The following is a 21,203-nucleotide window of genomic DNA, read 5'->3' as shown; positions in this document are numbered from 1 at the left end:
GGAGACAGTGCACGTGTACACAAGCATCATCCAAAATTGAGAGTATACAACACCTGCTGTTATGTGTACCGTGGCCCTCCTGTGTACCAAGCATTTTACATATGCATCACTTACGCGGACATCACTCTCGTGGGCCAGTCTAAAAGCTGTGTTATCAATGATGACAACTAGAAAATAATCATTTCAAAAATAACTCGGTATAGTTGACTCTCTCAACTCTGACAATGCTTCCGAAATCATTTCTTCTGAAATCATTTCTTCCTTTACATGTTGCGGCTACTCCCAAACTCCCTCCTCTCCTAGTCCTGCCCCTAGTCCTTCTTCCCCATCTCTTTCCTCCTGATTCTATACCACATATACCAAACAACTCTTCCGACAAATCAGCACCCTCCTTAAAGAATGAGGGAAGCAAAGAAACTGGACAGGCTTTTTAAATTTTTCTTACTTTTTAAAAATTATGAGCAAAAAAAAAAAAATAGTAAAATATAAGAACAAATTAATGTTTTATAGACCCTGGGAAAAAGAATTTTCAGCAAAGTACAAAACGTTAAAGCATTCCTTTCTTTACCTTATGTATCAAGCAAATGCCAGGGCTAGCAAACATAATGCTAGTCCTAGATTACTTATTGATTTAAACACACTCACACACACACACACACAAAATAAAAATTATGAGTACGCTTCTCTTTCTTTTTTTTTTTAAATGTTTTAGTGTGTGAAAAGAATATCTGAGAACTGAACGATGACTTAACAATGAAGCACTATATAAAGGAAACCCCTCCCCACTTAGTAAACAGAAATATAGTGTAAACAGATGTGAATGGAGGTGAACACCTTAAGGTGAAGTGCAAACCCTAAAGTTGCACACGGCATTCATATATGGCTTATTACCTCTTGGCAATAATATTTTCATAATGATGTATATGACATTTATACTTATTTGTAAGAGTCTTTTGACTCAAAAGTTAAAAATGCTGAAGAGAGAGTTTTTCCAATGCAAGGTGAGAAGAGGTTTTACCTTGCTTTGTTTTTATTCCTCAAATCTGCAACCCCTTCCTTTCATTCCAATTTTCTCCTGGATCAGCCAGGAAGAAAATGATTCTTTTAAAAGTAAGAAGCCAATTCACAACCATCTAAGAACCAGTTTCCTCAAATGGACAATGATGTTTTTCAGACAACTGCTCTCAGGACAACCTGGGCTGTCTCCATGTTGCTTTTCTCGGTCTTGGATATGAAACAGATTCTGGCTCGATGGAGACTGGTTCAGATCCAACCAGCAGTTGTAGGAATTCAAGCTGTTTTCTCCTTAAATTCTATACATGGTCTTATGATGGTAATTTCCACTATAAACCAAGAATATTGATAAATCCTCTCATTGCAAGTCAGGGACGGCTTTAAATTAAAAATACATATATATGTTAAAGTCAGAAATACAAATTTGAAAAATTCTCTAGCTGGCCTATGAAGTTGCTTGCTGAATACTACAAATTACTGCATGTAATTCCTCATGTTTCCATTGTATTTCATAAAATCATCACATCTTAGACTGAACATTTTCAAATGAAAGAGAAGGAACTTTCACATATTAATAATTTTCAAACTGCCACACATGTATTATCTCATTTAATCCTCACAGCAACCTTTTAAGGTTGGCTCCATTAAGCCTATTTTATAGATGAGGAAACTGAGCTTAGCAAGCAACACTTGGCCGAGGTCATGCCATTCATAAGTGGTAGAACCGGGGCTTGAACCCATGTCCGCTGACTCCTGTGCAGAGGAAGAGATGGTAACTGAAAGTACGAATATCATCAGTGGGGGGGATGTCCAGAGTGAAGGAGGTGAGTGACTCCAGGCTTTGAGGGAATGCTTTGTGGAGAGCATTTTTCAGGGTGTGACAAATTCTTCTTCAATACCTCAGGATCCGTATGTGTTTGCACCTGCAGGGAAGGGGAGGTGACCACAGGGAGTTTCCTCAGCCATGCCCGCTTCCTACAGCTGGCGGTATGGGAGGACATTCCACACAGAGCTACTCATCCCGAGGAGGTGGGAGCACCGTCAGGGCCAGGTGAGGCCTGAGCGGGGCCCTGACACTGAGGAAGACGCCTGGAGTCCCTCACTGAGAGGAACAGAGTGGGCCGGGGGCCCCGGGGGGCAGAAGGCAGGAGCGAGGCGAGGCAGCCAGGCTGAAAGTAAATTCAGTCACGGGCATCTTGTTACAGAACCTTAAAGGTCTTCACAGCCACCACCTCACTGGAGCCTCCTTCCAGCAACACGAGGCTGGTAGGGCAGAGAAGTGGGAAACTGAGGCCCAAAGGAGTGTCACCGCTGTAGAGGAGTCATGGCCGGGGCTTTCTCCCCGACCTGCTGACTCCCCATCCAGACTCCCACAGGGAAGACGTTGACCCCAACTTCCCCCAACCCACCCAAAAATGGAGCCTTGGACAAGGCTTTGACACTTGTCCCTTTCCTTTCTGGGCCACCAAGTGACCGGAGCTGGCCAGGGGGATCTTGCTCAGCTTGCTCTTTCCTCGTGGTCTGGCCAGAGAAGGCACTTGGCGAATGAAGGGATGAGGACGACGGTCAGCAGCCTGGGTGGGAGCCCTCCCGGGGCCTCTTCCTGCTCTGCTCCAAACCAATGCCCACCCACATGGTCCAGACAAGCCCCCTGCCCACTTGGCACTTCCCTTCCTGTTTTACACAGTAGCTGGGAATGTAGCATGCTGGTAGGGGAACAGAGGCAGGAGGATGGAGGGGGCTGAACAGTTGGGGCACTTTCTGCTTTCCTCAATGCCCACCTCCCCCAGCTCCCCTTCAACTGGATCAGCTTTGACTTCTCTGTTTTATTGGTTCATGCTTACTAGCAAGATTCTGTTTTAAAAAGAGGTTCTGGTAGCCTGCTTTCTTTCTTACAAATATTTTTGTATGGGGTTTGTTTGCAATCCTTTTTTGCTGCTTATATTTAAATAATAAGGGTTTTCCTGTACATCTAGGAGGAGGTTCCTCAGTAGGAGATGGGGATGGATCAGAAGAGCTTTTTTTTTTTTTTTTTTTTTTGCCTTCACTGCTCCTGGGCTCCCTCCCCTGTTCCTACTGGAAGTATTAAAAAATATGCCACACTATTAACCCATCTCCACTGCACAGCCCCACCCCCACCCAAGAATCTGTACCTTCTCTCTTTTACCACCTGCCCAATGTGGATGCTACTCCCAAGAGTTTTTTTCCTCAGTCCTTCCAGAAAGGAGTTTCTATGGGATATGTGTGAGGTCCTCAGATCTTCCCACAGCCCCTGCTCCCCGGTCCCTGTGGTTGTTGTATTTCACAGGTAAAACTGAACCTGCGGAGCTATCTCCGATCCACTTGGTGTCAGGGATTTCACTTAGAATATATAGGCAGTTAACTCCCTCGTCTCTGCTTCTGCACAGCTGCTAAACCCCTCAGCAGGTGTCCTAGTCTACCAAGCCCCAGCCCACTCTGAGGTGGTTCGTATGGACACCCAAAGGTACTAAGACCAGAGCAAGGAATGGAGGCTGCTTCCGTTCACAGCCCATGCTGCAAAGAACCCTTCCCTGGCAGGAAGGCAGGGGCGATTGGGTGACCTCGGGCTCTCAGCCCAGGGGGCCCACAGCAGGGCTGTCACAGGGGCCCCTGGTGCTGCTCAGCGGAGCCTGCTCTCCTGACCTTCCACTAACTAGATGGTGCCTCGTATGCTCTCCATGCATTGTTGATGGGTAACATGGTAGACCCCAAGGCCAGGCAGAAGGCCTAGGAGGGAGCCAGACATAGAGGAGAGGCAGACAGGAAAATCCAAAGTCCAACCCACTCTTGCCACCCCCGCCACCCCCACCCAATTCCTGGCGACAGCCTGGCGACCACGAAGCCTGAAGTCCATTCAGAGAGCCACAGCCACAGGTCCTGGGCTTTATGGCATGAAATGGGCAGATGGGGAAGCACCCACAGCACCCGGGCGCTGCTGGACCCACTGGCCATCCTCGGCATCCAGAAGAATGACAGGGAGGCAGGAGCTGGACCCCCACAAACCCACCACCTCCCCATCCCATACATCAGGGAGGATCCCTCAGAGCCCTTTTGGGAGGATGCAGGGGTGGCAGGGAGGTTACTGGCAACAAGCCTGGCAAGAACCCCAGTCTCAAAGCAAAGAAACATCCCTGTCCTTGGGGAGCTCCCAGCCAGACGGAAGAGGCACAAGACTTGTCCTCAGGGAGCCTCCCAGGCCTGACTTGGGGCAGTGGGTGGAGGGTCAGGCATGCTCACCCCAACTCTCTTCCACGATTCCCTCCTCCAGGGCAGGGCGAGGGCCTGAGGATAGAGGGTGGAGACACTGGTGAGTAAGCAGGTTTACGAAAGACTGGGCTTCCGAGGAAAGTGAGTCACAGGCAGGAAGAGCAGAGGGAGAACCGAGAGCTGCTGGATGCCTGCACTGCCCGAGCCAGTGGGCTCAGTGCCCCAGCGGGTCAGACCCCCGTGCCCTCTCACACCCTCAGATTCCACTACTCCCAGGAGCAGGTGGAGACAGAGCCCCTGGGTCCGAGAGTAAATGGCTGTGGGCAGGAGGTGGGAGAGGCACCTGCCTTCTCTTCTGCCTGGAGCTAAAGCAGTGTTCCTAGGGGGAGCCGGCTCCTGCCTCTGGCTATGCACTAGGGGGACACGCCATGGGGCCTGTGCCACCTGAGCCTCCCCAGTGCCCTGCACTTCAACCTGGCTGCATCTGCCCCTAGCTGGGGGGTCCTCCCAGCAAGACTGAGCTGCCTGAGGGCAGAGCCCAGGCCCACCTTCGCTAGCTCCCCAGGGCACTCAGCACAGGGCCGGCTCATGGTAGGTGTTTGAAAAGTGTTCAATGTACAGATTACCCACTAAATAGCATATTTCTCAAAGCCGGTCACCTCTCTGCATCTCCACTGCAGCTGCAGCTCAGAGCCAGTCTCCTGGCTTCCTCACCTGGCCACCACCTACCCCACCCCAACCCCCATCCTTGGACCATTCAAAACCCAGTGTCATCGCCCTTCTTCAAATGTTCTGTTGCTTCCCACTGCTCTTGGGATAAATCCAAAATCTCTAACCCGGCACACATGGGCTGGCCCCCGGCTACCCCTCCAGCCTCATCGTACTCCTACTACATTCTTTGTGTACCAGCCACGCTGCTTCCCCTGCTCCTCTTAACCACTGTCGCTCCCCCTCAGGAACTTTGCACTTGCAGTTTCCTCCACCTGCAAGCCCTTTCTCTCTCCTTCACCCTCTGCCTGGCTAACTCCTATTCTAATCCAGGTCTCAGATAGTTGGCCCTTTCTAAGGGAAGCCTTCCACTGTCTCCCAGAGGCAGGTCCCCTGTTACGCATTCTCAAGACATCTCAACTTTTCCTTTGTAGCATCTTTCTCAGCCTGTGATCAGACATTTGCGCAGTTATTTCATCAATGTCTCCCCCCATCCCTCCCGCTCCACAGACCATCAGTCATGGAGACCACCCTCTTGGGAGGCTGGAGCAGCAACACACCTGACCTAGAAACTCCCTGCACCCCGGGGGGCTGGGACTTGAAAAGTACTTGACCCAAAAGGTCAGCCCCAACCGGTGCCAAAGATATGGAGAGGAGGAACTCAGAGCACACACTCACCTGGAAAGGGAAAGCTGAGGAATATTTGGAGAGAGAGATAAGGTGCCCAGAAAGCAGGAAATGAGCTGTGGGAGCCGTTGGCGAAGGCAGGGCAGCTTAGAATTCAGACTGCAGATCAAAGCCACAGGAAGTGGGCTGATTTTTTTCAGCAACGGAAGAATCTGATCAAAGCCACACTTTCCTGTCTGGGTGGGGTAGGTAATTCGTTCACGTATTCATAAGTATTTGTGTGGTCATTCAACAAATATTGATGGAGCCCGTTCTGTGTGCCAGGCACTGTGCTATGCCCGGGGCTACAGCGGTGAGTGAAGAGTCCAGGTCCCTGTTCTCTGAGTGTACAGACACCTAGTTTAGTGTCTAGATGAGTTTTCAAACTGCAGAATTGCAGCCCATTTAGTGAGCCACAACCAGTCATGAAAGAGAGAAAGAAGGAAAGAAGGAAGGAAGGAAGGAAGGAATAGAATAGAAAAGGATACCAGAGAACCTCACAGAGTAATACGTCGTATGTGCGGTACATGAACTGGGTCCCCGTGTAAAATGTATTTCTTACTGTGGGTCACAATCAAAAAAGTTTGAAACCCACCAGGTTAGATGTTATTTAAATAATTCTATAAACCTGTAACTAACCCCAATCTTTAACTCCAGTCCTAACTTTTCCTCCAGTTGCAAAACTCTTTTATCAATCAACTGTCAACTGGACATCTCCCTTTGGGTGCCCCATGAGCTCCTCAAATCATCAGCTCCCAAACTTGGTTCCTACGAATCTCCATCCCTGCCATCAGGCCTATACCTCCTGTTTCCGCACTGGGATGAATGGCACCCCCAGTTAGCCCATCACCCAAGCCAGAAACCAACTCCCTTCTCCCCACGCCCTCAGTCCTGTCCTCTACCCTCTGCCCTGCTGTCCCTCCTCTCCAGCACTGCCCGGCCTCAGGGCAGTGGTCCATCACACACATCCCTCATCGCTACATCAGCCTCCAGTCTCCTTCCCCATCTTCCTCAAGTAGTCCCAGATGCAGCCCATGTGAACTCTCCAAAACACAGACCTGACTGTGTCAGCCCCTGCTTGAAATCCTTCCTGCCTCCCCCTCCCATGAAGATAAGCTCAAACTGCTCTGTGTGGTATAAAGGCTTTCACATCCGGCATCATCCCCCACCCAACCTAACAACCCCACACCATCCCTGCCACCATCCCCTATACACTCCAACTATTCCGAGTTATTTACAATTCCCCTTAAACACATCCATTCCTTTGCACTTCCTGAATCCACTTCATAAACTCAATGCTCCCTGCTTTGTCCTCCTGGCAAACAACACTTGTGGGCTCAGCTCAGGCCCTGCTGCCTCTGGAAAGCCTGCCCTGACAACCCCAGGCTCCCACGGGACTTCATACATCCTTTGTAGTGAGGCTGCCGTGAAATGGTAAGCGTTCAGCCACGGATCTGCCTACCCACCAGACTGCAAGCTCCTTGTGGGCAAGGGCATCATTTCGTCTTTGTTTTCCCAGCCCCTAGCACGTAGACTGCTCCCAGGAAACCCTCCTTAAACATTTGCCAACCCAACGAAGTGACAGGATTAAGGTGGCACAGCTGGACAGTGGCAGAGCTGGGATGGGAAGCTGGGCTCCTTCCTGCCCTCTCTCCTTGGTGGAATGGAGCCACCCAACACAGTGACACATGCCTGTTAAGACAAGAGATGGCCTGAAACAGCCCTTCATCTCCCAGGGTGGCCCCTCTGAACCCTGACAACAGGCCCTGGAGTTGCTGTCATAATAGTGAGGACAGGGGACACCAAGCCACCCACCCTCTCTCAGGATTAGACCAACAGGCAGGATTAGACCAACAAGCAGGCTTGAAACATCGGCAAAGCAAGATTTCCCACTAGGCACCAGAGACGGCCTTGGCTTCACAGGTGCTGGGCTCTACCCATATGAGCCAGATGGTCAGAGACAAGGTCAGGGGATGGAGCTGCTGTCTGCCTGGGTGACCCCTCGCAAGTTGCTTCCCCATTCATCTGTAAAATGGCAACTTGCACTATGTTCCTGCTCAAAACTGCAGGCCCACCAAGAAACAAGCAGAAGGCCAAGTCGTGGACCCAGCGGTAGGGTCCCTGGAGAGAGCACGGGACTTTAGGAGACTGCTGCCCTCCGCCTGCCTCTGCCCTTAGTGATCGCAGGCTGGGTGAGTCCCTTCAACTTCCTCAGTTTCCCCATCTGTGAAAAAGGAATGACCGTGGGGAGCAAATATGATGAATTACATAGAGCACCTGGAGCAGTACGTGACCCATAGCTGATGCCATAATCTACATGGTTCCCGTTCCTAATACTGGGAGACGCCTGTGAGCGCTTGGTGCCTCCCCAGCTCAGCCAGCAGAGCCCAGAGACTAGAAAATTCTGTCCTCTCTCACCTCCTCCCGTGCCCGGCCCTCCCAGCCTCCTGCCAGGGTTCTGCTCTGTTGGCCTCTCTGGGTCTGGCTGAGGGCCGGCAGGGCCAGGTGAGTGTGGTTAGCCACGGGCATAGCCAACCGTGATCCCACAACCAGGGTGGCAGAGCCTGCATTCAAACCAAGTTCTGGGGGCTCCAAGTCCTGCGCTCTTGTCACAAAGCAGCAGACCCCATGTGACACAGGCGCATGGGCTCACTGCCCACTCACTGTCCAGCCACCCTCCCTCTGTCCCCAGGTGACCCCATGGCATTCCTGTGGTTTGGGGTTTGCTGATGTGGTGGCGGCAACCGAAGTCTTGGCACCCTCCCACCAGCAAGTGGGGAGGGGGCTCCAGGGGCCAAATTCCTCTTCAAATGAGATTCCCGTGGTTTCCTCGGCTGGGCCATCTGCGGAGCAGAGAACAAACAATGTGGAATTAAATTTCTCTGGAAACAGTCTCCGCGAGTGAAGATCTAAGCATCTCTTCAGGCATGGGGCTGACAGCTTTGCCCAGTGCCAGGCTGGACTCCCTCTGCCTTCCAGTCTCAGCGGTTGTGCAATCCCAGCCCCTGAGGCCAAGCGCCTCTTCCTTCCCCAGCCTCCCCACCCTGGGTGACCTCAGAACTGTCACCAGAAATTGTCTCCGGATCTTCCCAGACTCAGCTGGGGCACCCTGACCAGAGACAGCTAGGAACCCCAAAACAGGCGCATCCTCCTGGGACGGGTCCCTGCCAGTTGTGTGTGATGCTGCCGCCACCGCCGGGCAACATTTCAGGATCAGGTTGCAGAGACTAGGAGCGTGGTGAGACTTACTGTCTCCCTGGGTCCCCAGGCCTCCGCAGCATCTTCAAGAGCAACGGAGGAGAAACGGACAAAGAAGCAGAGTCACCAGTGGCTTCCTTCTACCTTCTCCTCCCCCATCCTTAGCCCATTAGTGCCTTAGATCCTGGCAAGAAAGGCCCCTGCAAATGTGGTATATCCATAAAATGGAATATTTTTTAGCCATAAAAAGGAAGTAAGTACTGACACACACTACAACATGGATGAACCTTGAAAACATCATGCCAAGTGATATAAGCCAGACGCAAAAGACCACATACAGTATGATTCCATTTCTATGAACTATCCAGCAAAGGCAAATCCATAGAGACAGAAAGCAGATTAGCAGATGTCAGGGACTGGGAGGGAGGAGGGAGTGAGGAGTAACTCCTCAGTGAGTCCAGGGTTTCCTTCTGGAACTAGATCATGGTGATGGTAGCACAACATTGTGCATGTACTAAACGTCATTAATGGTAAATTTTATGTTATACATATTTTGCCACAATAAAAAAGAAAAGAGAAAGGCTCTGCCCTAGGTTCCCAGCTATAGAGGGGCCCTGTTCTGGCCGTCCCCATGGGATGAGGGGTCTGTTGGCCCAAGTGGATGTAACTACCAAAGCCAGGTCTACCCTCTGGACCCAGGACTATGCTCCTGGAACTGTGTGACCTTATCTGAAAACAGGGTCTTTGCAGAGGTGATCAACTTAAGACGAAGTCATACCAAATTAGGGTGGGCTCTAACCCAATGTGACTGGCGTCCTTCTAAGAAGAAAAGAGACACGGATGCAGTGAGGTGAACCCCATGTGACGACGGTGACACACAGGGGAGAGGGCCATGTGAAGACGAAGGCAGGGGTTGGAAGGAAGCATCTACAAGCCAAGGAGCACCTGGGGCCACCAGAGGCTGGAAGAGGCCAGGAAGGTCCCTTCCCTAGAGCCCCCAGAGGGTACGTGGCCTACTGACACCTTGACTTCAAACTTCTAGCGTCCAGAACTCATTAGAGAATAGATTTCTTTTGTTTTAAGCTGCCAAGTTTGTGGCCATTTGTTACAGCAGCCCTAGGAAACTATTATGGGTAACCATGGACCAAGTGTCTTTTCTTCTTTCTTCTTATCCACCTGAGACGGTCCCAATCAGGAAGCCGACATCCACCTACTGCACACAAACACAGAGGCATCCCTACCCAGAGGGGCTGCAGGGGAGCAGTATCTTCCATGTAAAATGTCCAGAAATCTCCTTGTCCAAACAGCCCTGAGACTCTTCCCAAGGTTCATTCTCCCTAAGGCAGACCATGCCATGCGCCAAAGGTGCAGGCAAGGAAAAACAGGAGTGAATGAAATTTGGCTTGTCCAGGCTGGGCTGTCCAGGATGGACCCAGGGATGGGAAGAGAAGAAGGGTCAGGCCTCAGATGGGGACTGGGACCGAGGGGCTTCCCTCCCCAGGCAGCTGCCGCCTCCCAGCACAGAACTCCAAACTATCAGAGAATTCTGAATTTGACCCTGGCCTTCTAGGTCATTATGAAGGTACATATGTCAAGCTAGATGGATAGGACATATTTGATGTAACAGTTTATAAGCTTGACTTACAACTTTTGAACATTTAGTCATGTGGCGTCGGGTTTCTGTATTTGTTTTCTGTCAGAGTAACAAACGACCCCACGCTTACAGGCTTAAAATAGCCATTTTTTGGCTCACGGGTCTAGAGTTCAGAAGGGCAGGTGGGCTCAGCTCTGCTTGGGGTTCCCTGCTTGGGATCTCACAAGGCTGAAATCAGGGTGTCAGATGTGCTGGGCTCTTATCTGGAGGCTCTGAGGAAGAAGCACTTCCAGGCTCATCCAGGTTGTCGGCAGAATTCAGTTCCACGTGGTTGGAGCCCAGGGCTCCATTTCCTTGCTGCCTGTCGGTCAGGTTTGCTCCCAAGTCAAATCCTTCTTGTACTTCGAATCTCTCTGACTTCCCCTTCCCACCAGATGAGAGAAAATTCTCTGCTTATAGAGGGCTCACCTGATTGGGTCAGGCCCACACAGATAATGTCCATATTTCAAGATCAACTGACTCAGCATTTAAATTACGTTGGCAAAATCTTCACAACATACCTAGATTAGTATTTGATTGAGGAACCAGGGGATGGACATCTCAGGGCCAGAGACAAGAGGGGTATGGTGGGGGGATCTTTAGAATTCTGCCTACCACATCCTCCATTAGTAATCTTTCCACAGGCCTTGAAAATGTTGGGGGGCGGGGAGGACCTCCTCCAGCCGGGTGTGTTCAGCTTTTTCTACCTCAGGACTGTACTTGTGAGAACTCTGCTTAATCCAGTGCAATCACCATCCACCCTTTCTCCTTCAAGGCCCTACCAAAAGGCCACCTCCTCCATGAAGCCCAGGCAGAATTAATCCCCCTCCACCCCAGGGAGCGCTTTGCTCGTGCCCCTTCTCCAGCACACATCCCAGCCTGCTCTGGGTTACAGCCGAGAGCTCTGGGTCCTCTCACCACACTAGACCAGGAGCAACTTGGGGTAGGAGCCATCTGCCGTTGGACACTGTGCCGGGCCCAGCAGGGGTCCAGAAAGATGAATCAAGCGAGGTTCCTGCCTTCCAGGACCCTCACCCTCCAGCAGGGCAGGAGAACCTAGTAGAAATAACTACCATTTATTGACTGCTTAGCCTGTGCCAATCGTAGCATATGCCTTATGTCATTTCAGCCCCCAAACACCCCTTGACGTACGTGCATTTTACAAATGTGGAAACTGAGGCTCAGAGACATTAAGCAATTTTCCCAAAGACACATGGCCTATCGATGGGAGTCCTACTCCAGAGTCTTAATTTTTAACTCTACTCTATGATCCCTCACAAAAGCTTAAAGAATTGAAGCCCTTGGCCTTCTCCTCTGAGTGAGGACACTGCTTTACCAACTCCCACGTTTCAGTGACTTCACACAGAAAGATTTATTTCTCCCGTGGGTCCAGGTGGGCGTGGGTTTAGCTCCTGGCAGTCCTGCAGGGCCTCACCCTGATACAGGCCTCAGTGTCCCCCACTGGATTCTCCCCCTCTGGCCGTCAAGCAGGAAGAAAGCAAGCCTGGGGAGGTGGGTGGGGTGTTTTCTAAGGGCCAGACCAGGAAGTGACCACGGTTTACAGCTCTTCAGCCACATCCACTGGCCAGAACTCAGTCTGTGGCCCCATCTTACATACTGCAGGCATAGCTGGGAAATGCAGTCTCACCATGCCCAGGCGGAGAAGGATCTGAATTTAGGGAACACACATCATGGTCTCTGCCCCAGGTGCCACACCCTTTGGCCACACGTGGCTCCAGGGTTGTATGCGCCAAGGGCTGCCCAGTGTAGGTGGTGATAGCGGAGCTGAGCTCAGGGTGCACAAGAGGGGGCATGCCAGCGGAGGGCCTGGAGTGAAGGGCAGGGACGTATGAGAGCACAGTATGTCCTCTTACTCACCCGCCAGCCTTGGCAGGAAGGCTTGCTCCTCTGATGAGCTCACCTTGGGCCTAGGGCCATGCAGGATCATACAGTCCCCACCCTGGAGCTGGCCAGGGACCCTGGGCAAAGGGTCTGGCCACTTGGGTCATTGTTGCTCTCGGACACTGATGCCCCCAAGAATGTCTCTACACCTTCCCTCCCCAGGGAGAGCAAGAGGTCCAACCAAGCAGGGCAGGCGTGTGGGTAGCTATGGTGAGCCCCCAGCCTGCTTGCCGCCTGCCTCTGTTTTTGGAAACAGGTGGCTGATTTTCTTTTCAGGCGTAACAGTGCGGTGTAAGAATCAGCAAATTATGTTCCAAGGCCAAGTACAAAGGATTCGGTCCAGAGGGCCACATGATCTATTCAGGTCATAGTGATCCAGAATCTGTCTGACAGGCCTAATTCCGTGTCTGTCCTGAGGGAGGAAGGGGGTGGGAAAGGAACAAAGGTATTTGAAAGGGGCTGCTTCAGGCCATCCAGTAAGGAGCATGCTGGGGCCCACTTGGAAGGCAGGGGCATCTGTGCTGCACCCTGGAGAGCACAGAGCAGAGAGGTCAAGGCCCAGGGCCCGCACCCCAGGAGAGCAGGTGTTCCTGGGGCCCCAGGGTGGGAGCCTGCACTGACCCCGGCATCACTTTACATGCCTTTGTTGGGGGTGGGGAGGGTGGAGCAGAAAGCAAGAGACCTGAGTTTCAGTCCAGTTCTGTCATCACTGCCATGGACCCTGGAGCACCACCACCCCACCCACCCCATCCCACGGGAGCCTCTGCTGACCCATCCATCCCATGAGACTTGGCCTCCAAAGTAATGTGCATGGACCCCAAGAGTAGCACACAATGATTTGCTGGTGTGTAGGAAGAAAATGTTAGAACTTCTATGTTTATGCATTTACATGTATTTCTATCTAAAAGTAGGAAAGAGACTCAGCACTACACATATTTACCATAGGGTTGACCCAGGCACCCTCGCTTAGGCTGCTTGTTGGCCAGTCGTGTGTCCCCTGCCTTAATGGGCCTCTGGAAGACGGTGAGGCTGCTCCAGCAGGTAGAGGACTTGGGGTTGGCACCCTCGCTTGGTTGCTCACTAATCCTGACATGTTGCTGTTTGCATATGCCCAGTTCAGTGGAATTACAGACTAGAGAGTCTGGTTTAAACCAAATTAGCCTTCCTTTAAAAAGGACAAGTGGCCTAAAAAGATTCCTGCAAAGAAATAGCAAGAAAATAAGTGCTTCCCCTAATCCTACACTCTTTGTCTGACATATCACAAAGGAAAAACAAGGGGTACCTGTTGAGTGCTACAGTACAGATTTCAGAAATGAAATCTGTTTTCATCAGGGTAAAGGAAAAGTTTAAACAATTGGTAAAGAAATAATTTTTTGGAAGAAAAATAGTATGATAGAGCATTTAGAAATAAAGTTGGAAAGTGTTCCCATCGTTATATGATTTCGTTGATTGTGTGTTCCCTGTAAAAAATCTTTCTTATCCACCCTCTAAAAAAGACCCAAAAGGGGATTTTTTAACTTGCTTTAAAAGCTTCCAAATGAAGAATTTGAGTGGGTTTAAAATCCATTTGCTAAAAGCATTAAAATGCAACATATTCCGATTTCTTTGCAAGAACAACTGATTGACATGCAAGAAGGAAATTTGAGAGCCAATTTTGAGCAAAACCTTTGATGGATGATTGAAAATTGAAAAATGAATGTTATGACTTAATAAGCTAAGCCCACAATGCACCTCGTTCTTCTGGATCTAGGGATCTGCATGAAGCCTCCTTTTCAGCTGTGACAGCCTTTAAAACCGAATATTGAAATAAAACGAATTTAGAACTAAACATTCAAATCATTGTTCCACAAAGTGTTAAACCAAGATTTTCAAAAATAAACAAACACATTCAATCACATTGCTCTCCCTATGAGAGCAAAGAAAGATTTTGTACGATTATTAAATGAAAAGCCATAAAATTACTTCAAATTGTTGTTTACTTTACATTTACTATCATTTTTTTTATTTCTGTTTATATAATTCAGTAAGGTACACAATATAATAATGTACATAATATATAGTTTCTACATATATGTATAAAGTACATAATGTTTTATAATGTACATATATGTGTGTAATGTACACAATAATATATATATTCATGTACGTAACTCATGTGTAATTTATACAGTTCATAAATAAATAGATATCAGGGGGTGCCTGCTCAAAATTTTTTGCTGATAGGCTGTGTGCACAATAAAGTCTGAGGTCAAGGGTGTTGCAGTGCCTAAGAGTCCCTCCTGCTCTGTCATCAGACTCTGCATGGGTGGGGCATTCATAAGATGCTCCTGGATTGGTCTTCACCTGCACTGCAGGTAAAAGGGGTGCCACGGAATTTCAGACATGTGCATGTTATAGCTCAGGAGTCAGGGGCACAGATGAGTGAGAACCCTGACAGGGTCCACCACCAGGGCAACCCCAGCCTAAGGACCAGAATCCCTTTCCCCAGGGGGAGAAGTAGGAGCTCGTGCCTCTCCTCCTCACCCCTCCCGTTGCAAGAGGAGAAGGAAAACCACAGCTTTCCTCCAGCTAAGAGGGGAAGCAGAGGTCCTGAGAGGGTAACTGTGCTGGTTTGGAGCTGTTACATACCCCAGAACATACTGTGTTCTTTCAACCCCTCCCCGTGGGGGCAGACCTATTGTGGGTAGGAAGTTTTGATTAGGTTGTTTCAATTGAGATGTGACCCAGCCCATTCCAGGTGGGTCTTAATCCTTTACTGGAGTCCATTGTGAGAGGGTAAAAGGCAGAGACATTTGGAGAGAGTTAAAGAAAGAGAAACGCCCCAGGAGTTGCTAAGAGAAAACAGGAGCTAAGAGAGAGAGAGAGTGCCCCCACCATTGAAAACCAGAACCCAGGAGAGAAGGACCAGCAGACGTCACCATGTGCTTTCCCATGTGACAGAGGAACCCAAATACCAGCAGCCTTTTTTCAGAGAATTTATCCACTTGGTGATGCCTTAATTTGGACATTTCCATGGCCTTATAATTGTAACTTGCAACTTCATAAGTCCCCATTGTTAAAAGCCAACCCGTTTTCTGGTGTATTGCATTTCAGCAGCTTTAGCAAACAGAAACAGTGACTGTGCCCCAGGACCATCTGCAGCAAATGGGAAATAAAGTCAAAGTGTGAATGCAAGTACTCGAGGGCCAGGTCTGGCCTTTTACCTGCTCAGCTTCAATCTGGACCTCAATGCCAAGTCTGGTTTTTGGTTACCCAAATTCTCATGACTGTCTCTGTTGGGAGTCCTTCCGGCTACCCGTTTCAGACTGCATTCTGCAAAAGACTGGAATGTTCAGGAGGCTACACACCCAGATCAGTTCTCTGCCCCATCGTAGCAAAGAGCGTCTCGCCCGACCCGTGGTTTTCATCTTAGCCCCAAAGAAGAGAGAGGCCCAGAGAAAAGCAAGCCTGCAGCTCTGCCACCCTTTCGAGAGGCTCAGCCCCCTTCCGAGATAAAGGGATGCTTCTAGAGTGCAAATGTGTTCACGTCTTTCCCTCCCTGCTCCTGCCCTGCTTTAAAGCTTCCCGCAATTCTCCCTTGCCCGGAAAATCCAGGCGCTCTCCCCTGGCCCAACACACCTTCAAGAATTGAAAAACACACTAGGTAATTTAAGCAGGAAGGAATTTTGTGTCGGTAATTCCGTGCTTACAAAATCCTTGGAAGGACTGGAGGAGTGGCCACGCTTGCAGGAACAGCTCCCTGGAAAACACGGCCCAACTGACCCACTCAGGGAGCTGCCCCTCTGGTGCCCTCAGGAAGGTAGAGAACCAGGAGCTGCCCCATCACCATTAACTGTGATTCAGGAATCAGGAAGCCATTTCGGCAACAAGACCCATAAAGCTGGAGACTGGACGCTAAAAGGCAGCTGCCAAAAAGAAAAAAAAAAACCCAAGGTCTCCACAGCTGTGCTTGCCAGCAGCAACCAGCCAAGGAACAGAAAGAAGATGCTCCAACTTCCATACACCTCCCCCAGATCCATGCAGTTCACAGAAACTCTAGCACAACAGAGCCCTCACAGGGAGGGAATCTGAGAAACACAGCCTCCCGCATCCAGCCCCTCCAGCTCAGGAAGGCTCACCCAGAGAAGGGTGGGTGTGGGGTAGGTGCTGTGTGCACACCGTCTCTCCAGATACTTCTCCCAGAACTCTTCCCATGCTCACCCTGAGTTCCACTCCAATGTAGCTGGTCCCCTCCTCTTCAAATACCCCTCCTCAACCTGAGACGCTTTCCCAGGCTCCTTGGGGCAAGGGTTTCTACAGCCCCAATGCTGTCCGATAGAAATACAATGTGAGCTACATGTGTATTTCTAAATTTTCTAGTAGCCACATTTTAAAAAGTGAAAATGGGTGAAATTAATTTTAATACTATATTAATATATCCAAAATGTTATCATTTCAACATGTAATCAGTATAAAAATTGAGATATTTTCCTTTTTTTTTTTTTTAATAAGTCTTTGAAATTCAAAGTGTATTTTGTTTTTACAGCACACCTCAAATCGGACCAGCCCCATTTCAAGTGCTCAAAAGCCACATTTGACAAATGGCTACCCCCTCAGCATGTCTCGCTATAGCCCTTTGTCTGCCTCCAGACTCACGCCAGGCTGGGATTTACCGGCCTGTTGATGAGTCATCCTCCCCCACAGAGCACAAAGGGCCAGCTCCTTGGAAGCAGGAACCTCCTCCCATTCATCTCTCTTTCTCAGGGCCTACATATAGCAGGTGCTCAATAAATGTTTTCAATAGAAGAATACTGAGGTTCTCTACCAGAAGTTAAAACCCTGTCAGAAATTACATTTTTTGTTTATTTATTTGTTTGATTTTCCTTCGAACAAAAGTGCTAGATACTTCAAAATATAGGCCAGGGTTAACAAAAAAAGGCCACTTTATAATCCCTTCTCTAGGGAGGGTAGGTGCCCCCATCAGCCAGGGACAGGGTGGGTTTGACTTTCTGAAGAAATGCTGTCCCAATTCTGTAACCGAGAAGCTAGGATTTCAGGACTGATGATGATTACTGAATCATTATATAGATATTCCTTTTTACTTTCTGATATATTAGAGCAGACAGAGGAAAATATCTGAATCCTGAACTAAAATCCAGCTGCCTTGATGTCTGATAATGATTGCATAGCCTTTATCTTGTGGCCTTGTGAATGTAAAAACCTTGTGACTAACCTTCACTTGTACCAATTTATCCAGTTTTTCAACTTTAGGATCACTAAAGACAGCCCCTAATGTTTATTAATGAAGGGTCTTGGGTCAGCCCAGAACTAACCCACCCTAAGTCCAAAGTTATCTTGATAACCAAAGCTGGATCTAACCAAAATGGGCCTGCCTGACATGTACAGTAGCTTAAACTTTAACCTACAAGTAACCCATACCTCATTATAATACTAAAAATCACACCCACCATCATATTAAGGCTGCCATTTTCTTACATACATTCTGTGACTAAGCATGTAGTCAATCTGTTCATGCTCAGTAATTAGATCACCTCTAATAACATCATCTGGGGACACTACTCATTATCCTAAAACCTGCCCATCTTTTGATGTTATAAAACCATCAGAATTTCTGCTGTTCGGGAAGACATTTTGGACTGACAGGCCATCTGCTTTCCTGCTTCGCGCCTGGCAAAAAACTTTCTCTCTTTGAAACCCCGGTGTCTCAGGAATTTGTCATTTGAGCGCATTAGACAAAGGAACCCACCGCCTTGGTCCAATAACACTTCTTGGAGAAGCTGTCGGAGGCAAGGGTGGATGTGACGCAGCTGAGGCTGGAATCAACTTAAACTGAAGGAAGCCGCAGGATGCTGAAACAGCCGGCCTTCCCAGCCTGTCACTCTCAGACACGGGCCTGGGTAGGCTGGGGGCTGCCCCACCCCCTGCCCTGAAGGACTGCTGTGAAGGCCAGGCCGTTCCCAGGAGGCCCAGCACGTTGCCTCCCCATGACCTGCCCCTTCCACCCTGGAGGCTCAGCAATTCCCCCTCCCACCCAGCTGCAGGCCGAGGGTGAGGCTGCCGAGTATGGGGCACCCTGGTTTGGAGCAGCAGCCACCCGAGGTTCAGAGACATGACTGCTCTCCAAGCAATGTGCCAGCTGGGCTGTGTGGACACATGGAGACAGCTTTTTTTTTTTTTTTAATTCAATTTTATTGAGATATAGTCACATACCATACAACCATCCAAAGTGTACAATTAATTGTTCACAGTACCATCATATAGTTGTGCATTCATCATCCCAATCTATTATTTGAACATTTTCCTTGTACCAGAAAAAGTAAAAATAAGAATAAAAAAATTAAAATAAAAAAGAACACCCAAATCATCCCCCCTCCCCCCATTTTTCATTTAGTTTTTTGTCCCCATTCTTCTACTCATCCATCCATACACTGGATAAAAGGAGTGTGATCCACAAGGCTTTCACAATCACACTGCCACCCCTTGTAAGCTACATTGTTTTACAATCATCTTCAAGAGTCGAGGCCACTGGGTTGCAGTTTGATAGTTTCAGGCATTTACTTCAAGTTATTCCAATGCATTAAAACCTAAAAAAGTGTTATCTATATAGTGCATAAGAATGCCCACCAGAATGACCTGTCGACTCCATTTGGAATCTTTCAGCCACTGAAACTTTATTTCATTTCATTTCGCATCCCCCTTTTTGGTCAAGATGTTCTCAATCCCATGATGTCGTGTCCGGATTCATCCCCGGGAATCATATCCCACATTGCCAGGGAGATTTACTCCCCTGGGTGTCAGATCCCACATAGAGGGGAGGGCAGTGAGTTCACCCACCGAGTTGGCTTAGCTGGTCGGGGGGGGTGCCCATCTGAGCAACAAAGAGGTACTCGGGGAGACTCTTAGGCACAATTATAAGCAGGTTTAGCCTCTCCTTTGCAGTAACGAGCTTCATAAGGGCAAGTCCTGTGAACGAGGGCTCGGTATACCAAACTGCCAGTCCTCAATATTTGTGAGAACATCAGCAACAATCCAGGTGAGGAAGCCCAATACCTCTGCGTTTTTCCCCAACTCCTCAGGGTGTCCTGCATATGTATTTTTATTCTCTGTCCAAATTACTTTGGGATGTGTCTCTATGTCACACTAACCTACGTAAACCTACCAGGTCTCACTTCCTGTTAGAAGTTCCATGTAATTATGGTATTTGAACAAACTGTATGAGTTAAATTGTTTAGGAAATAATAGATCTTGCACCAAGTAAACATCTCTTCCCTTGATCTCACATGACATTTGAAGTTTTAAAACACAGTCAGTATTGTCCTTTACCCTTTGGCCTGATTTGCCCTAGTCCTAACCACATCTGCTTCATTCATCTCTCTAACTGAAATCTGTACTCTTTTTCAGCTTTTTTCACAGTTGCTATATGCACTAATACTGACATTCATATCTGCCGAGTTCCAGCTCTGAGTTTCAGGTCGCACACAGATACCCAAAATTCCAGGGATTGATCCAGGTTATACACAAAGGGATCAGCATCTCGGAATCTGGAGATAGCCATTACAATTCCGGAATAGATGTGACTGCTGTAAGAGCTTACAAGCTAGAGACAGTTACAATAAGCTTGTGGAGACGGCTTTTGATGCCACCATTAGGAGGGGACACCTTTTACAACTCTGCCAAGCTTTTCACCCTCGGTACAGGCAGGCATAAAAAGCTTCAAGGCCAGAAGCCCCCACTGAGCATCATGGGAGTACTGGGCATTCCACCCCTCAGGTTAGCCACTGCTGGGATCACCGTGTGTCCCTGGGATGGGGACTTGGCCAGCTTCCTCAGTCCAGACCAGCCTGCCTAGGCCAGGCTCAGCTCGGCCACCCCACGGCTGTCTGCCTGGAAACCCCTTTCCCCTGCACAATATTCTGGGACTCGGCCGAGGCACAGAACAGGGATGAAAGAGAACTTCTGGACCTCCTGCCATCACCCTCACATGGAACTTCCACCCTGGGGCACAGACCAGACCACTGAGAAGGATACCCCAGTTACAAACATGACAGAGACAAGCCCCTTCTCAAGGCCCTCCAGACACCCAGCACCTCCTCCCCTTAAGACAGAAGCCCCACAGACAAAGGCACCCAGTGTTTTTTTTTACTTTAATTGCTCTTTTTCACTTTAATTATTATTCTTGTTATTTTTGTGTGTGTGCTAATGAAGGTATCAGGGATTGGTTTAGGTGATGAATGTACAACTATGTAATGGTACTGTGAACAATCGAATGTACTATTTGTTTTGTATGACTGCGTGGTATGTGAATATATCTCAATAAAATGAAGATTTTAAAAAAATAAAATTAAATTAAATTAAAAAGACAGAAGCCCCATACCCAGCCTAGAGATGTTATTGTGAGAAGAAGAGAAGCCAGGATCCACGCCCAGCCGTGGTTCCAGTGGACCCCTACCCTGGGCCTGACCAGCCCAGCAGCATGGGAGGGGACTGGGAGAAGGGGTCTCCTGCCCACTGGCACCCTGCTTCCCCAAGCCCCTCTTTCCCTCCCTGTCCTGGCTGGCACGTGGGCGAGAGGGCTGCCCCCAGCACACCTCGGTGCCAGCCACGTCCTGCCCCCACCAGTGCTTCCCTGACCGCATGGTGCACAGAGAGCCGCGCAGGACGGCGGGGAGGCCACTCACACACAGCCGGCCCCAGCCCGCCACCCGGTACCCCCTTCCCGCTGCCCACCTGGGCTTGCTGGAAATCTGTCTGGACACGGGAGGGGCGGGGCCTGCAGGCCGTCAGGGCCACGTGTGGAGCCCCGAAGGAGGGAGGGAGGGAGGGAGGGGGACTGCTCTTAAGGCAGACAGGAGGT

At 49.3% G+C, this 21,203-nt stretch overlaps 1 long non-coding RNA gene across 1 annotated transcript; it reads right to left on the bottom strand.

The window, feature by feature from the left end:
- Nucleotides 1–721: 721 nt before the first annotated feature.
- Nucleotides 722–5,947, bottom strand: LOC119514574. Its single transcript, XR_005212865.1, has 3 exons — nucleotides 5,629–5,947; nucleotides 4,273–4,317; nucleotides 722–1,937 (listed from the first exon to the last, which is right to left on the bottom strand). It is a non-coding gene; the product is annotated as an uncharacterized LOC119514574 (long non-coding RNA).
- Between the last annotated feature and the right edge of the window lie 15,256 nt (nucleotides 5,948–21,203).

Source organism: Choloepus didactylus, chromosome 18, assembly GCF_015220235.1.
Source record: "Choloepus didactylus isolate mChoDid1 chromosome 18, mChoDid1.pri, whole genome shotgun sequence".
Classification (NCBI taxonomy): domain Eukaryota; kingdom Metazoa; phylum Chordata; class Mammalia; order Pilosa; family Megalonychidae; genus Choloepus; species Choloepus didactylus.
Note: the sequence above shows the minus strand (reverse complement) of the source record. Positions and strands in the feature narration are given on the sequence as shown.